Here is a 16,135-nt window from a genome sequence, read left to right as displayed (position 1 = left end):
AGAGGTCATCTAGTCCAACCCCCTGCTCAGAGCAGGACCAATTCCCAGTTAAATCATCCCAGCCAGGGCTTTGTCAAGCCGGGCCTTAAAAACCTCCAAGGAAGGAGACTCCATTTTTTTCCCCATCTTATATGGAACCAATCACCAGAGACCCCAACCATCAAAAAATCACCAAATGTGCTTTGTTGCTTCTAACTGATTTCTAGTAAAATCAGTAAAAGGAAAGGAGAAAACTCGAAAGAGGCTCCTGCTCCCACTCACATACGTGAACCCTAATACTCTGTCAGTCCTCAAAGAGAGACCTCGAGAAGGAGACTTGCTGAAGCAAAGCCACAGGGGTCTCTGAGGTTTCCCTGGCCCTGCCCCCCTGTCCTGCCTGGCTCATGTCAGCATCTCTCTCTGAGGTCACCACCTTCCTAACACCTTTGACCAGTACGCTGAGGTCCTTGAAAAAGCCTTTGTGATATCACTGCCACACCCAACCAAACCCTAAAGTGCTCATGTCCTGCTGTTGGCCTGACACTTTGAAGGTTTGAGCTACTCTCTGTGGATCACCCCACTCAATGCGTCTTCATTCTAGGAAGCAAGCCGGCTAGACAGTAAAAGATCAGAGGCTGCTCCCAATGCTACACTCAGTGTTTCCAAAATTACTACACTTTCTGGCCACAAGAGACTTTTAGAGCATCTCATCTAACCCCCTCCATATCATAGGCTTCCAGTATAGTATAATAGTTACTTTTTGGGCACACACGTTCCAGAAAGGCATATAATCTTCAATCAATGACATCAAGAGATGGAGAATCCACCACTTTCCATTTTAGTGAGTGCCAGGTTGCTCCATTTCCCCTTCCACTAGCTCCCCATGTACAGTGAACCAGAACAGTACCTGCAGCAGGGAGCAGGAGTTGCTGAAGGCCTCAGAGGCAGAGCCCCTGCAGCGTCACAGGCACCTGGCGCAAGTGCCGGATGATGCGGAGCTGGTGCATCACTTTGGCCGTGACGTCCTCCTGCTGCAAGGGAATGAGAACCTGTCAGAGACTCAAACGCCCAGAGGTATCAGGGGGAATTAAGGCCACCTGGAAGCAGCAGTATTTCCACCCAGCACCTGCCCACCACTGAGGGATGAATTCTCCTCCTCAACACCAGAATGGAGTCTTCTTCTCCTTTCCGGTAACCTCCAGTGCCAACCCCCATCCTTGTAGGATTAGCATCTGCTACCTCCCCCTCAGTGCCCTTGACAGCTGTTCCACCTCCAAACCACAGCTCAAGTTATCAAAACCCTCTTCTCCACCCCCACCCAGGTTGGGCAGGGAGGTGGCTCTAGCAGGGGGGGCAGGAGGGATTCTGGCAGCAGTGAAGTGGGTTGCGGGGAGGTTGAGATCTTGCTCCAAGTCATCCCAGACACTAATGCTAAGCCACAGGATGGCAGCATCTAGTGTCAGTAGAGTCGAAGCACTATTTCAACCTCACAGTATTGGATCAACTTTCCACAAGGGGAGGTGAAGAGCACCCCCAGCAACACACACACACACCACTCCTGGTGGTGGGAGGGGAACAGGAGAAAGGACAAAAGAAGTAAGAGTTGAAGAGAAAGGAAGGAGGGATGGAGGAAAAGGTAAAACAAAAAGGACAAAACCTAATGTCCCCAGTGATTCCACGGGACAAAATCCCAGGGAGGGAATAAAATTCTGCCACCTTGAGCTAGTGTTTTCCATGCCTAGAATTCAGCTGGCACCAGGTGGATCAGACTGAAAAGGTTACAAACCTCTCCGAGGCTCTTACCTTCTTAACAGGGACGTCTGTTTTCCAGTAAAATCAGTAAAGAGAAAGGAGAAATCTCGAAAGAGGCTCCTGCTCGCACTCACATACGTCAGCCCTAATACTCTCTCAGTCCTCAAAGAGAGACCTCGAGAAGGAGACTTGCTGAAGCAAAGCCACAGGTGTCTCTGAGGTTTCCCTGGCCCTGTGCTCCTGTCATGCCTGGCTGATGTCAGCATCTCTCTCTGAGGTCACCACCTCCCTAACAACTTTGACCAATAGGCTGAGCTCCTGCAAAAGTCCTTTGTGATGTCACTGTCACACCCAACCATCCCCTGAAGTGCTAATGTCCTGCTGCTGGCCTGACACTATGAAGGTTTGAGCTACTCTTTGGGGATCACCCCACTCCATGCGTCTTCATTCTACGAAGCAAGCCGGCCAAACAGTAAAACATCAGAGGCTGCTCCCAATGCTACACTCAGTGTTTCCAAAATTAGTAGACTTGATGGGCAGAAGAGACCTTTAGAGCATCTAATCTAAGCCCCTGCATATCATAGGCTTCCTGTATAGTACAATAGTTACTTTTTGGGCACACACATTCCAGAAAGGCATCTAGTCTTCATTCAATGACATCAAGAGATGGAGAATCCACCACTTTCCCTTTTAGTGAGTGCCAGGGGGCTCCATTTCCCCTTCCACTAGCACCCCATTTACAGTGAGCCAGAGCAGTACCTGCAGCAGGGAGTGGGAGTTGCTAAGGCCTCAGAGGAACAGCCCCTGCAGTGTCTCAGGCACCTGGCACAAGTGCCGGATGATGCGGAGCTGGTGCATCACTTTGGCCGTGGGGGGGGGAGGCTTTTGTTTGTGTTCTTTGTTTGGGAGTGCGTTCGCTCTCGGGACTGAGGGGGACCAGACATCAATCCAGGTTCTCCACATCTTTCTAAACAAGTCTCTCCTATTTCTAACTTCTAAGTAAATAGCCAGGCAAGGCGTGTTAGTTTTCCTTTGTTTTCTCAACATGTAAATGTACCTTTTACTAGAGTGTTTATCTTTGTTTGCTGTACTTTGAACCTAAAACTAGAGGGGAGTCCTCTGAGCTCTTTAAGTTTGATTACCCTGTATGGTTATTTCCATACTGATTTTACAGAGATGATTTTTACCTTTTTCTTTAATTAAAAACCTTCTTTTTAAGAACCTGATCGATTTTTTCCTTGTTTTAGATCCAAGGGGGTTGGATCTGTATTCACCAGGAGTTGGTGGGAGAAAGAAGTGGGAATGGTTAATTTCTCCTTGTTTTAAGATCCAAGGGGTTTGGATCTGTATTCACCAGGGAATTGGTGAAGGTCTCTCAAGGCTACCCAGGGAAGGAAATTAGCCTTGGGATGGTGGCAGCGGACCAGAGCTAAGCTGGTAGTTAAGCTTAGAAGTTTTCATGCAGGCCCCTACATTTGTACCCTAAAGTTCAAAGTGGGGATACAGCCTTGACATGGTGGTAGTGGTGGGATCATTTTAAACCCAAAGCCAGTGAGATTTTTTTTTCTTTCTAGCTGCTTGAAAAGCAGAGCTGGAGATAGATGCATATCTTCTCTCTCCTTGCCTGAAGGCAGAGGTGTTAAGTTTTTTTAACAAGGTCCTTTGTTAAGAGAAGTGTTCAAATGAGCAAACGACAGGGTAAAAGGAATTTACAAGCTGAATTGGTTTTTTTTTCTTTTTACATCCTCGGGAGTAGCTAGTTAGAAAGTCTCTCTTAACTCAGCAGCAGCCAGAGCTGAGAGCTTCCCAGTTTCAGTCAACTGCAGAGGGGGTGACCCAGCACAAGAAAACAGGAAAATGACTACCAAAGAAGTAGCTAAAAAAATAGAACTGGCCAAACTAAAAGCAGAAGAAAATGAAAGAAAACATCAGAGACTGCTTCAATTAACAAAACTCAAGACACAGCAGAGAAAAAGAGAAGAAAAAGCCAAAGAGGAGGCCCACAAGAGAGAGATGAAGTTGAAAGAAAAAGAAATGGAGCTGAAAAAAAAAAGAGATGGAGGAGAGAGAAAAAGAAAGGAAGCATGAACTGGAAGTAGCAAAGGCTAAGCAAGCTTTCACCCCCATCCCTGTTCCTGAGCCGTCCACCAGGGCCCCGGCTGTGTTACCAGAGACCCAGACAAAGGTGGTGGAACCGGATCCCCTGCCAACGACTGCAACAGCCGTAGTGAATCCAATCCCAGAGACCCAGCCAAAGCCAGTCCCAGAACCGGAACTGGCAACGCAACCAGCACCAGGACCATTGCCAGCACTGAGTCCAGCGCTTGCAAACCCGTCTACAACTCCAACGCCAGAGGGCACCAGCGAGCCTGACCTGGCGGAAGCAGCAGATAACCCTACCCAAGAGGCTCAGCCAGAGCCTGAGATACCACATAGTGCACCAGTGGACAGCGGATCACAGTCAATGGAAACAGCCCCAGCACCTGCATCACTTCCAGAGGGACCAAGCCCCAGTCCACAATCCAAGGAGGAACTGATGTCTCCAGCATCAAGGAAACAGTTCCAGGCCGAGCAGGAAGCAGATAACAGCCTTCAGAAAGTTTGGGCGGCAGCGTGGAGCACCCCACCGCCTCTCAGCTCTTCTAACCGATCCCGGTTTGTTATAGAACAAGGACTTTTATACAAGGAGACTCTTTCTGGTGGGCACCAGAAAAACTGGCATCCTCAAAGACAGTTGGTAGTTCCCACTAAGTATCGGGTAAAGCTCTTGAGCTTAGCCCACGATCATCCCAGTGGCCATTCTGGGGTGAACAGAACCAAGGACCGGTTGGGGAAGTCCTTCCACTGGGAGGGAATGGGCAAGGACGTTGCTAATTATGTCCGGTCTTGTGAGGTGTACCAACGAGTGGAAAAGCCCCAAGACCAGGTTAAAGCCCCTCTCCAGCCACTACCCATAATTAAGGTCCCATTTCAGCACGTAGCTGTGAATATTCTGGGTCCTTTTCCCAAAAAGACACCCAAAGGAAAGCAGTACGTACTGACTTTCATGGATTTTGTTACCCGATGGCCGGAAGCAGTACCCTTAAGCAACACCAGGGCTAAAAGTGTGTGCCAGGCATTAACAGACATTTTTGCCGGGGTAGATTGGCCCTCCAACATCCTTGCAGATTCGGGAACTAATTTCCTGGCAGGGACCATGAAAAACCTGTGGGAAGCTCATGGGGTGAATCACTTGGTTGCCACCCCTTACCACCATAAAACCAATGGCCTGGTGGAGAGGTTTAATAAAACTTTGGGGGCCATAATATGTAAATTCATAAATGAACACTCCAATAATTGGGACCTAGTATTGCAGCAGTTGCTTTTCGCCTACAGGGCTGTACCACATCCCAGTTTAGGGTTTTCACCATTTGAACTTGTGTATGGCCGCGAGGTTAAGGGGCCATTACAGTTGGTGAAACAGCAATGGGAGGGGCTTACGCCTTCTCCAGGAACTAACATTCTAAACTTTGTAAGCAACCTACAAAGCACCCTCCGACACTCTTTAGCCCTTGCTAAAGAAAACCTAAAAAATGCTCAGAAAGAGTAAAAAGGCCTGGTATGATAAACATTCCAGAGAACGGTCCTTCAAAGTAGGAAACCAAGTCATGGTCTTAAAGGCGCTCCAGGCCCATAAAATGGAAGCGTCGTGGAAAGGACCATTCGCGGTCCAGGAGCGCCTAGGAGCTGTTAATTATCTCACAGCCTCCCCCACCTCCAACATAAAGCCCAAGGTATACCATGTTAATTCTCTTAAGCCCTTTTATTCCAAAAAATTAAACGTTTGCCAGTTTACAGCCCAGAAAACAAATAACGCAAAGTGGCCTAAAGGTGTCTATTACGAAGAAAAAAAGGATGGTGGCGTAGAAGAGGTGAACCTCTCCACGACCCTTGGACGTCTGCAGCGACAGCAGATCAAGGAGCTGTGCACAAGCTTTGCACCAATTTTCTCAGCCACTCCAAAACGGACCGAACGGGCATACCACTCCATTAACACAGGTAATGCTCACCCAATTAGAACCCCACCCTACCAGGAGTCACCTCATGACAAAACTGCTATACAAAGGGAGATCCAGGACATACTACTGATGGGTATAATCCGCCCCTCTAATAGGTGGTGGGAGGGGAACAGGAGAAAGGACAAAAGAAGTATGAGATGAAGAGAAAGGAAGGAGGGATGGAGGAAAAGGTAAAACGAAAAGGACAAACCCTAATGTCCCCAGTGATTCTACGGGACAAAATCCCAGGGAGGGAATAAAATTCTGACACATTAAACTAGTGTTTTCCATGCCTAGAATTCAGCTGGCACCAGATGGATCAGACTGAGCAGGTTCCAAAACCTCTTGGAGGCTCTTACCTTCTCAACAGGGACGTCTGTTTTCTAGTAAAATCAGTAAAAGGAAAGGAAAAAACTCGAAAGAGGCTCCTGCTCGCACTCAAATACGTGAACCCTAATACTCTCTCAGTCCTCAAAGAGAGACTTGGAGAAGGAGCGGCGAACAGCAGAGGCTAAGAGCGGGAGTTTGACTGGGAGTTCGCTTGGGGAGAGCTCACTGAGGCTTACATCTGCAGGTTTCTCTGAGTAGTTCCTGCAACAGTTGAGGAAGTTCTTAAGAAGACGGTGATGTGGAAGGTGAGCGATCAGAGATGACCTTGAGCGGATCACTGCAGACTATGTGGCTCTGGGAAGAAGGATAAAGGAGTTTGAGGCGCAAGTGGTGTTCTCGTCCATCCTCCCTGTGCAAGGAAAAGGCCGGGGTAGAGACCGTCGAATCGTGGAAGTCAACGAATGGCTACACAGGTGGTGTTGGAGAGAAGGCTTTGGATTCTTCAACCATGGGATGGTGTTCCAAGAAGGAGGAGTGCTAGGCAGAGACGGGCTCCACCTAACGAAGAGAGAGAAGAGCATCTTCGCCAGCAGGCTGGCTAACCTAGTGAGGAGGGCTTTAAACTAGGTTCACCGGGGGAAGGAGACCAAAGCCCTGAGGTAAGTGGGGAAATGGGATCCTGGGAGGAAGCACAAGCAGGAGAGCGCAAGGGGGGAGGACTCCTGTCTCATGCTGAGAATGAGGGACGATCGATGAGTTATCTTAAGTGCCTATACACAAATGCAAGAAGCCTGGGAAACAAGCTGGGAGAACTGGAAGTCCTGGCACAGTCAGGGAACTATGATGTGATTGGAATAACAGAGACTTGGTGGGATAACTCACATGACTGGAGTACTGTCATGGATGGATATAAACTGTTCAGGAAGGACAGGCAGGGCAGAAAAGGTGGGGGAGTTGCGTTGTATGTAAGAGAGGAGTATGACTGCTCAGAGCTCTGGTATGAAACTGCAGAAAAACCTGACAGTCTCTGGATAAAGTTGAGAAGTGTGAGCAACAAGGGGGATGTCATGGTTGGAGTCTGCTATAGACCACCAGACCAGGGGGATGAGGTGGACGAGGCTTTCTTCTGGCAACTAGCAGAAGTTGCTAGATCGCAGGCCCTGGTTCTCATGGGAGACTTTAATCACCCTGATATCTGCTAGGAGAGCAATACAGCGGTGCACAGACAATCCAGGAAGTTTTTGGAACGTGTAGGGCACAATTTCCTGGTGCAAGTGCTGGAGGAACCAACTAGGGGCAGAGCTTTTCTTGACCTGCTGCTCACAAACAGGGAAGAATTAGTAGGGGAAGCAAAAGTGGATGGGAATCTGGGAGGCAGTGACCATGAGATGGTCGAGTTCAGGATCCTGACACAAGGAAGAAAGGAGAGCAGCAGAATACGGACCCTGGACTTCAGAAAAGCAGACTTTGACTCCCTCAGGGAACAGATGGGCAGGATCCCCTGGGAGAATAACATGAAGGGCAAAGGGGTCCAGGAGAGCTGGCTGTATTTTAAAGAATCCTTATTGCGGTTGCAGGAACAAACCATCCCGATGTGTAGAAAGAATAGTAAATATGGCAGGCGACCAGCTTGGCTAGGCAGTGAAATCCTTGCTGATCTTAAACGCAAAAAAGAAGCTTACAAGAAGTGGAAGATTGGACAAATGACCAGGGAGGAGTATCAAAATATTGCTCAGGCATGCAGGAGTGAAATCAGGAAGGCCAAATCACACTTGGAGTTGCAGCTAGCAAGAGATGTTAAGAGTAACAAGAAGGGTTTCTTCAGGTATGTTAGCAACAAGAAGAAAGTCAAGGAAAGTGTGGGCCCCTTACTGAATGAGGGAGGCAACCTAGTGACCGAGGATGTGGAAAAAGCTAATGTACTCAATGCTTTTTTTGCCTCTGTCTTCACGAACAAGGTCAGCTCCCAGACTGCTGCACTGGGCAGCACAATATGGGGAGAAGGTGACCAGCCCTCTGTGGAGAAAGAAGTGGTTCGGGACTATTTAGAAAAACTGGACGTGCACAACTCCATGGGGCTGGATGCGCTGCATCCGAGGGTGCTAAAGGACTTGGCGGATGAGATTGCACAGCCATTAGCCATTATTTTTGAAAACTCATGGCGATCGAGGGAGGTCCCGGATGACTGGAAAAAGGCTAATGTCGTGCCCATCTTTAAAAAAGGGAAGGAGGAGGATCCAGGGAACTACAGGCCAGTCAGCCTCACCTCAGTCCCTGGAAAAATCATGGAGCAGGTTTTCAAGGAATCAATTATGAAACACTTAGAGGAGAGGAAAGTGATCAGGAACAGTCAGCATGGATTCACCAAGGGGAAGTCGTGCCTGACTAACCTAATTGCCTTCTATGATGAGATAACTGGCTCTGTGGATGAGGGGAAAGCAGTGGATGTGTTATTCCTTGACTTTAGCAAAGCTTTTGATACGCTCTCCCACAGTATTCTTGCCATCAAGTTAAAGAAGTATGGGCTGGATGAATGGACTGTAAGGTGGATAGAAAGCTGGCTGGATCGTCGGGCTCAACGGGTAGTGATCAATGGCTCCATGTCTAGTCGGCAGCCGGTTTCAAGCGGAGTAGTGCCCCAAGGGTCGGTCCTGGGGCCGGTTTTGTTTAATATCTTTATTAATGATCTGGAGGATGGTGTGGACTGCACTCTCAGCAAGTTTGCAGGTGACACTCAACTAGGAGGCGTGGTAGATACACTAGAGGGTAGGGATCGGATACAGAGGGACCTAGACACATTAGAGGATTGGGCCGAAAAAAACCTGATGAGGTTCAACAAGGACAAGTGCAGAGTCCTGCACTTAGGACGGAAGAATCCCATGCACTGCTACAGACTAGGGACCGAATGGCTAGGTAGCAGTTCTGCTGAAAAGGACCTAGGGGTCACAGTGGACGAGAAGCTGGATATGAGTCAACAGTGTGCTCTTGTTGCCAAGAAGGCTAACGGCATTTTGGGCTGTATAAGTAGGGGCATTGCCAGCAGATCGAGGAACGTGATCGTTCCCCTTTATTCGACATTGGTGAGGCCTGATCTGGAATACTGTGTCCAGTTTTGGGCCCCACACTACAAGAAGGATGAGGAAAAATTGGAAAGAGTCCAGCGGAGGGCAACAAAAATGATTAGGGGTCTGGAGCACATGACTTATGAGGAGAGGCTGAGGGAACTGGGATTGTTTAGTCTCCAGAAGAGAAGAATGAGGGGGGATTTGATAGCAGCCTTCAACTACCTGAAGGGGGGTTCCAAAGAGGATGGAGCTCGGCTGTTCTCAGTGGTGGCAGATGACAGAATAAGGAGGAATGGTCTCAAGTTGCAGTGGGGGAGGTCGAGGTTGGATATCAGGAAAAACTATTTCACTAGGAGGGTGGTGAAACACTGGAATGCGTTACCTAGGGAGGTGGTGGAGTCTCCTTCCTTGGAGGTTTTTAAGGCCCGGATTGACAAAGCCCTGGCTGGGATGATTTAGCTGGGAATTGGTCCTGCTTTGAGCAGGGGGTTGGACTAGATGACCTCTTGAGGTCCGTTCCAACTCTGATATTCTATGATTCTATGATTCTAACAGGGACGTCTGTTTTCTAGTAAAATCAGTAAAAGGAAAGGAGAAAACTCGAAAGAGGCTCCTGCTCGCACTCACATACGTCAACCCTAACACTCTCTCAGTCCTCAAAGAGAGACCTCGAGAAGGAGACTTGCTGAAGCAAAGCCACAGGGGTCCACCACTTTCCCTTTTAGTGAGTGCCAGGGGGCTCCATTTCCCCTTCTACTAGCACCCCATTTACAGTGAGCCAGAGCAGTACCTGCAGCAAGGAGCGGGAGTTGCTGATGTTCACAGAGGCACAGCCCCTGCAGTGTCTCAGGAATCTGGCGCAAGTGCCGGATGATGCGGAGCTGGTGCATCACTTTGGACGTGACGTCCTCCTGCTGCAAGGGAACGAGAACCTGTCAGAGACTCAAACGCCCCGAGGAATCAGCGGGAATTAAGGGCACCTGGAACCAGCACTACTTCCACCCATCACCTGCCCACCACTGAGGGATAAATTCACCTCCTGAACCCCAGAATGGAGTCTTCTTGTCCTTTCTAGTAACCTCCAGTGCCAACCCCCCTCCTTGAAGGATGAGCTCCTGCTATCTCCCCCTCAGTGCCCTTGACAGCTGTTCCACCTCCAAACCACAGCTCAAGTTATTAGTACCTTTGGACACAGACTGGCTAACCTAGTGAGGAGGGCTTTAAACTAGATTCGACGGGGACAGGTGAGCAAAGCCCACAGGTAAGTGGGGAACATGGAGACCGGGGAGATGGGTCAAAAACGAGAGGGAGTGTGGGCTATATTGTCAGAGGGAAAGGAGGGTCAGGACAAAACTGGGAGGAAAGATCAAACCAGTATCTTAGATGCCTATATACAAATGCGAGAAGTATGGGGAATAAGCAGGAAGAACTGGAAGTGCTAATAAATAAATACAACTATGACATTGTTGGCATCACTGAAACTTGGTGGGATAATACACATGATTGGAATGTTGGTGTGGATGGGTACAGCTTGCTCAGGAAGGATAGACAGGGGAAAAAGGGAGGAGGTGTTGCCTTGTATATTAAAAATGTACACACTTGGACTGAGGTAGAGATGGACATAGGAGACGTTGAGAGTCTCTGGGTTAGGCTAAAAGGGGTAAAAAACAAGGGAGATGTCATGCTAGGAGTCTACTACAGGCCACCTAACCAGGTGGAAGAGGTGGATGAGGCTTTTTTTAAGCAACTAACAAAATCATCCAAAGCCCAAGATTTGGTGGTGATGGGGGACTTCAACTATCCGGCTATATGTTGGGAAAATAACACAGCGGGGCACAGACTATCCAACAAATTCCTGGACTGCATTGGAGACAACTTTTTATTTCAGAAGGTTGAAAAAGCTACTAGGGGGGAAGCTGTTCTAGACTTGATTTTAACAAATAGGGAGGAACTCGTTGAGAATTTGAAAGTAGAAGGCAGCCTGGGTGAAAGTGATCATGAAATCATAGAGTTTGCAATTCTAAGGAAGGGTAGAAGGGAGAACAGCAAAATAGAGACAATGGATTTCAGGAAGGCAGATTTTGGTAAGCCCAGAGAGCTGATAGGTAAGGTCCCATGGGAATCAAGACTGAGGGGAAAAACAACTGAGGAGAGTTGGCAGTTTTTCAAAGGGACACTATTAAGGGCCCAAAAGCAAGCTATTCCACTGGTTAGGAAAGATAGAAAATGTGGCAAAAGACCACCTTGGCTTAACCATGAGATCTTGCATGATCTAAAAAATAAAAAGGAGTCATATAAAAAATGGAAACTGGGACAGATTACAAAGGATGAATATAGGCAAACAACACAGGAATGCAGGGGCAAGATTAGAAAGGCAAAGGCACAAAATGAGCTCAAACTAGCTACGGGAATAAAGGGAAACAAGAAGACTTTTTATCAATACATTAGAAGCAAGAGGAAGACCAAAGACAGGGTAGGCCCACTGCTTAGTGAAGAGGGAGAAACAGTAACAGGAAACTTGGAAATGGCGGAGATGCTTAATGACTTCTTTGTTTCGGTCTTCACCGAGAAGTCTGAAGGAATGCCTAACATAGTGAATGCTAATGGGAAGGGGGTAGGTTTAGCAGATAAAATAAAAAAAGAACAAGTTAAAAATCACTTAGAAAAGTTAGATGCCTGCAAGTCACCCGGGCCTGATGAAATGCATCCTAGAATACTCAAGGAGCTAATAGAGGAGGTATCTGAGCCTCTAGCTATTATCTTTGGAAAATCATGGGAGACGGGAGAGATTCCAGAAGACTGGAAAAGGGCAAGTATAGTGCCCATCTATAAAAAGGGAAATAAAAACAACCCAGGAAACTACAGACCAGTGAGTTTAACTTCTGTGCCAGGGAAGATAACGGAGCAAGTAATTAAGGAAATCATCTGCAAACACTTGGAAGGTGGTAAGGTGATAGGGAACAGCCAGCATGGATTTGTGAAGAACAAATCACGTCAAACCAATCTGATAGCTTTCTTTGATAGGATAACGAGCCTTGTAGAGAAGGGTGAGGCTGTGGATGTGGTATACCTAGACTTTAGTAAGGCATTTGATACGGTCTCGCATGATATTCTTATTGATAAACTAGGCAAATACAATTTAGATGGGGCTGCTATAAGGTGGGTGCATAACTGGCTGGATAACCGTACTCAGGGAGTTGTTATTAATAGTTCCCAATCCTGCTGGAAAGGCATAACGAGTGGGGTATCGCAGGGGTCTGTTTTGGGACCGGCGCTGTTCAATATCTTCATCAATGACTTAGATATTGGCATAGAAAGTACGCTTATTAAGTTTGCGGATGATACCAAACTGGGAGGGATTGCAACTGCTTTGGAGGACAGGGTCATAATTCAAAATGATCTGGACAAATTGGAGAAATGGTCTGAGTTAAACAGAATGAAGTTTAACAAAGACAAATGCAAAGTGCTCCACTTAGGAAGGAACAATCAGTTTCACACATACAGAATGGGAAGAGACTGTCTAGGAAGGAGTACGGCAGAAAGGGATCTAGGGGTTATAGTGGACCACAAGCTAAATATGAGTCAACAGTGTGATGCTGTTGCAAAAAAAGCAAACCTGATTCTGGGATGTATTAACAGGTGTGTTGTGAGCAAGACACGAGAAGTCATTCTTCCGCTCTACTCTGCTCTGGTTAGGCCTCAGCTGGAGTATTGTGTCCAGTTCTGGGCACCGCATTTTAAAAAAGATGTGGAGAAATTGGAAAGGGTCCAGAGAAGAGCAACAAGAATGATTAAAGGTCTTGAGAACATGACCTATGAAGGAAGGCTGAAAGAATTGGCTTTGTTTAGTTTGGAAAAGAGAAGACTGAGAGGAGACATGATAGCAGTTTTCAGGTATTTAAAAGGGTGTCATAAGGAGGAGGGAGAAAACTTGTTCACCTTAGCCTCTAAGGATAGAACCAGAAGCAATGGGTTTAAACTACAGCAAGGGAGGTCTAGGTTGGACATTAGGAAAAAGTTCCTAACTGTCAGGGTGGTTAAACACTGGAATAAATTGAAGAGGGAGGTTGTGGAATCTCCATCTCTTGAGATATTTAAGAGTAGGTTAGATAAATGTCTATCAGGGATGGTCTAGATGGTATTTGGTCCTGCCATGCGGGCAGGGGACTGGACTCGATGACCTCTCGAGGTCCCTTCCAGTCCGATAATCTATGAATGTATGAAAAAAACACTGTTCTCCACCCCCACCCAGGTTGGCCAGGGAGGCGGCTCTAGCGGGGGGGCAGGAGGGATTCTGGCAGCAGTGAAGTGGGTTGCGGGGAAGTTGAGATCTTGCCCCAAGTCATCCCAGACACTAATGCTAAGAAACAGGATGGCAGCATCTAGTGTCATTGGAGTTCAAGCACTATTTCAACCCCACAGTTTTGGATCAACTTCCCACAAGGGGAAGTGAAGAGCACCCCCAGCAACACACACACACACACCACTCCTGGTGGTGGGAGGGGAACAGGAGAAAGGACAAAAGAAGTAAGAGATGAAGAGAAAGGAAGGAGGGATGGTGGAAAAGGTAAAACGAAAAGGACAAACCCTAATGTCCCCAGTGATTCCACGGGACAAAATCCCGTGTGGACTACAAAATTCTGTCACCTTGAACTAGTGTTTTCCATGCCTAGAATTCAACGGGCACCAGATGGATCAGACTGAGCAGGTTCAAAAACCTCTTGGAGGCTCTTACCTTCTAAACAGGGACGTCTGTTTTCTAGTAAAATCAGTAAAAGGAAAGGAGAAAACTCGAAAGAGGCTCCTGCACGCACTCACGTACGTGAACCCTAATACTCTCTCAGTCCTCAAAGAAAGACCTCGAGAAGGAGACTTGCTGAAGCAAAGCCACAGGGTCTCTGAGGTTTCCCTGGCCCTGTGCTCCTGTCCTGCCAGGCTGATGTCAGCATCTCTCTCTGAGGTCACCACCTCCCTAACACATTTGACCAATAAGCTGACATCCTGCAAAAGGCCTTTGTGATGTCACTGCCACACCCAACCAAACCCTGAAGTGCTAATGTCCTGCTGCTGGCCTGACACTTTGAAGGTTTGAGGTTGTCATAACTATAAAGGGAAGGGTAACAGCTGTCCTGTGTACAGTACTATAAAATCCCTCCTGGCCAGAGACTCCAAAATCCTTTTCCCTGTAAAGGGTTAAGAAGCTCAGGTAACCTGGCTGGCATCTGACCTAAAGGACCAATAAGGGGACAAGATACTTTCAAATCTTGGGGAGGGGAAGGCTTTTGTTTGTGTTCTTTGTTTGTGTGGGTGTTCGCCCTCGGGACTGAGAGGGACCAGACATCAATCCAGGTTCTCCACATCTTTCTAAACAAGTCTCTCCTATTTCAAACAAGGCGTGTTAGTTTTCCTTTGTTTTCTCAACTTGTAAATGTACCTTTTACTAGAGTGTTTATCTTTGTTTGCTGTACTTTGAACCTAAGACTAGAGGGGAGTCCTCTGAGCTCTTTAAGTTTGATTACCCTGTAAGGTTAATTTCCATACTGATTTTAAAGAGATGATTTTTACCTTTTTCTTTAATTAAAAGCCTTATTTTTAAGAACCTGATTGATTTTTCCTTGTTTTAAGATCCAAGGAGTTTGGATCTTGATTCACCAGGAGTTGGTGGGAGGAAGGAGGGGAATGGTTAATTTCTCCTTCTTTTAGATCCAAGGGGGTTGGATCTGTATTCACCAGAAGTTGGTGGGAGGAAGGAGGGGGGATGGTTTATTTCTCCTTGTTTTAAGATCCAAGGGGTTTGGATCTGTATTCACCAGGGAATTGCTGAAAGGTTTCTCAAGGCTACCCAGGGGAGGAAATTAGCCTTGGGATGGTGGTTAAGCTTAGAAGTTTTCATGCAGGCCCCTACATTTGTACCCTAAACTTCAAAGTGGGGATACAGCCTTGACACAGGTACTCTCTGTGGATCACCCCACTCAATGCGTCTTCATTCTAGGAAGCAAGCCGGCTAGACAGTAAAACATCACAGGCTGCTCCCAATACTACACTCAGTGTTTCCAAAATGTGTAGACTTTATGGCCAGAAGAGACCTTTAGAGCATCTAATCTAACCCGCTGCATATCATAGGCCTACTGTATAGTACAAGAGTTACTTTTTGGGCACACACATTCCAGAAAGGCATCTAGTCTTCATTCAATGACATTAAGAGATGGAGAATCCACCACTTTCCCTTTTAGTGAATGCCAGGGGGCTCCATTTCCCCTTCCACTAGCTCCCCATTTACAGTGAGCCAGAGCAGTACCTGCAGCAGGGAGCGGGAGTTGCTGAAGGCCTCAGAGGAACAGCCCCTTCAGTGTCTCAGGCACCTGGCGCAAGTGCCGGATGATTCCGAGCTGGTGCATCCCTTTGGCCGTGACGTCTTCCTGCTGCAAGGGAATGAGAACCTGTCAGAGACTCAAACGCCCCGAGGAATCAGGGGGAATTAAGGGCACCTGGAACCAGTAGTATTTCCACCCAGCACCTGCCCACCGCTCAGGGATGAATTCACCTCCTGAACCCAAGAATGGAGTCTTCTTGTCCTTTCTAGTATCCTGCAGTGCCAACTCCCCTCCTTGTAGGATTAGCTCCTGCTACCTCCCGCTCAGTGTTTTTGACAGCTGTTCCACCTCCAAACCACACCTCAAGTTATCAGAACCCTGTTCTCCACCCCCACCCAGGTTGGCCAGGGAGGCTGCTCTAGCGGGGGGGCAGGAGGGATTCTGCCAGAAGTGAAGTGGTTTGAGGGGAGGTTGAGATCTTCCCCAAGTCATCCCAGACACTAATGGTAAGCCACAGGATGGCAGCATCTTGTGTCAGTGGAGTCCAAGCACTATTTCAACCCCACAGTTTTGGATCAACTTCCCACAATAGGAGGTGAAGATCACCCCCAGCAACACGCACACACACACACACACACACACACACACCACTCCTGGT

The 16,135-nt window shown here is 47.6% G+C and overlaps 1 long non-coding RNA gene across 1 annotated transcript; it reads right to left on the bottom strand.

Moving 5' to 3' along the window:
* Positions 1–885: 885 nt before the first annotated feature.
* On the bottom strand, positions 886–15,585 carry LOC135978910 (uncharacterized). Its single transcript, XR_010596260.1, has 3 exons — positions 15,462–15,585; positions 9,954–10,077; positions 886–1,010 (listed from the first exon to the last, which is right to left on the bottom strand). It is a non-coding gene; the product is annotated as an uncharacterized LOC135978910 (long non-coding RNA).
* Positions 15,586–16,135: the final 550 nt, after the last annotated feature.

This window comes from Chrysemys picta, unplaced genomic scaffold (genome assembly GCF_011386835.1).
Source record: "Chrysemys picta bellii isolate R12L10 unplaced genomic scaffold, ASM1138683v2 scaf518, whole genome shotgun sequence".
Lineage (NCBI taxonomy): Eukaryota > Metazoa > Chordata > Testudines > Emydidae > Chrysemys > Chrysemys picta.
The sequence above is the reverse complement of the archived record's forward strand: the minus strand, read 5'-3'. Positions and strand labels throughout refer to the sequence as shown.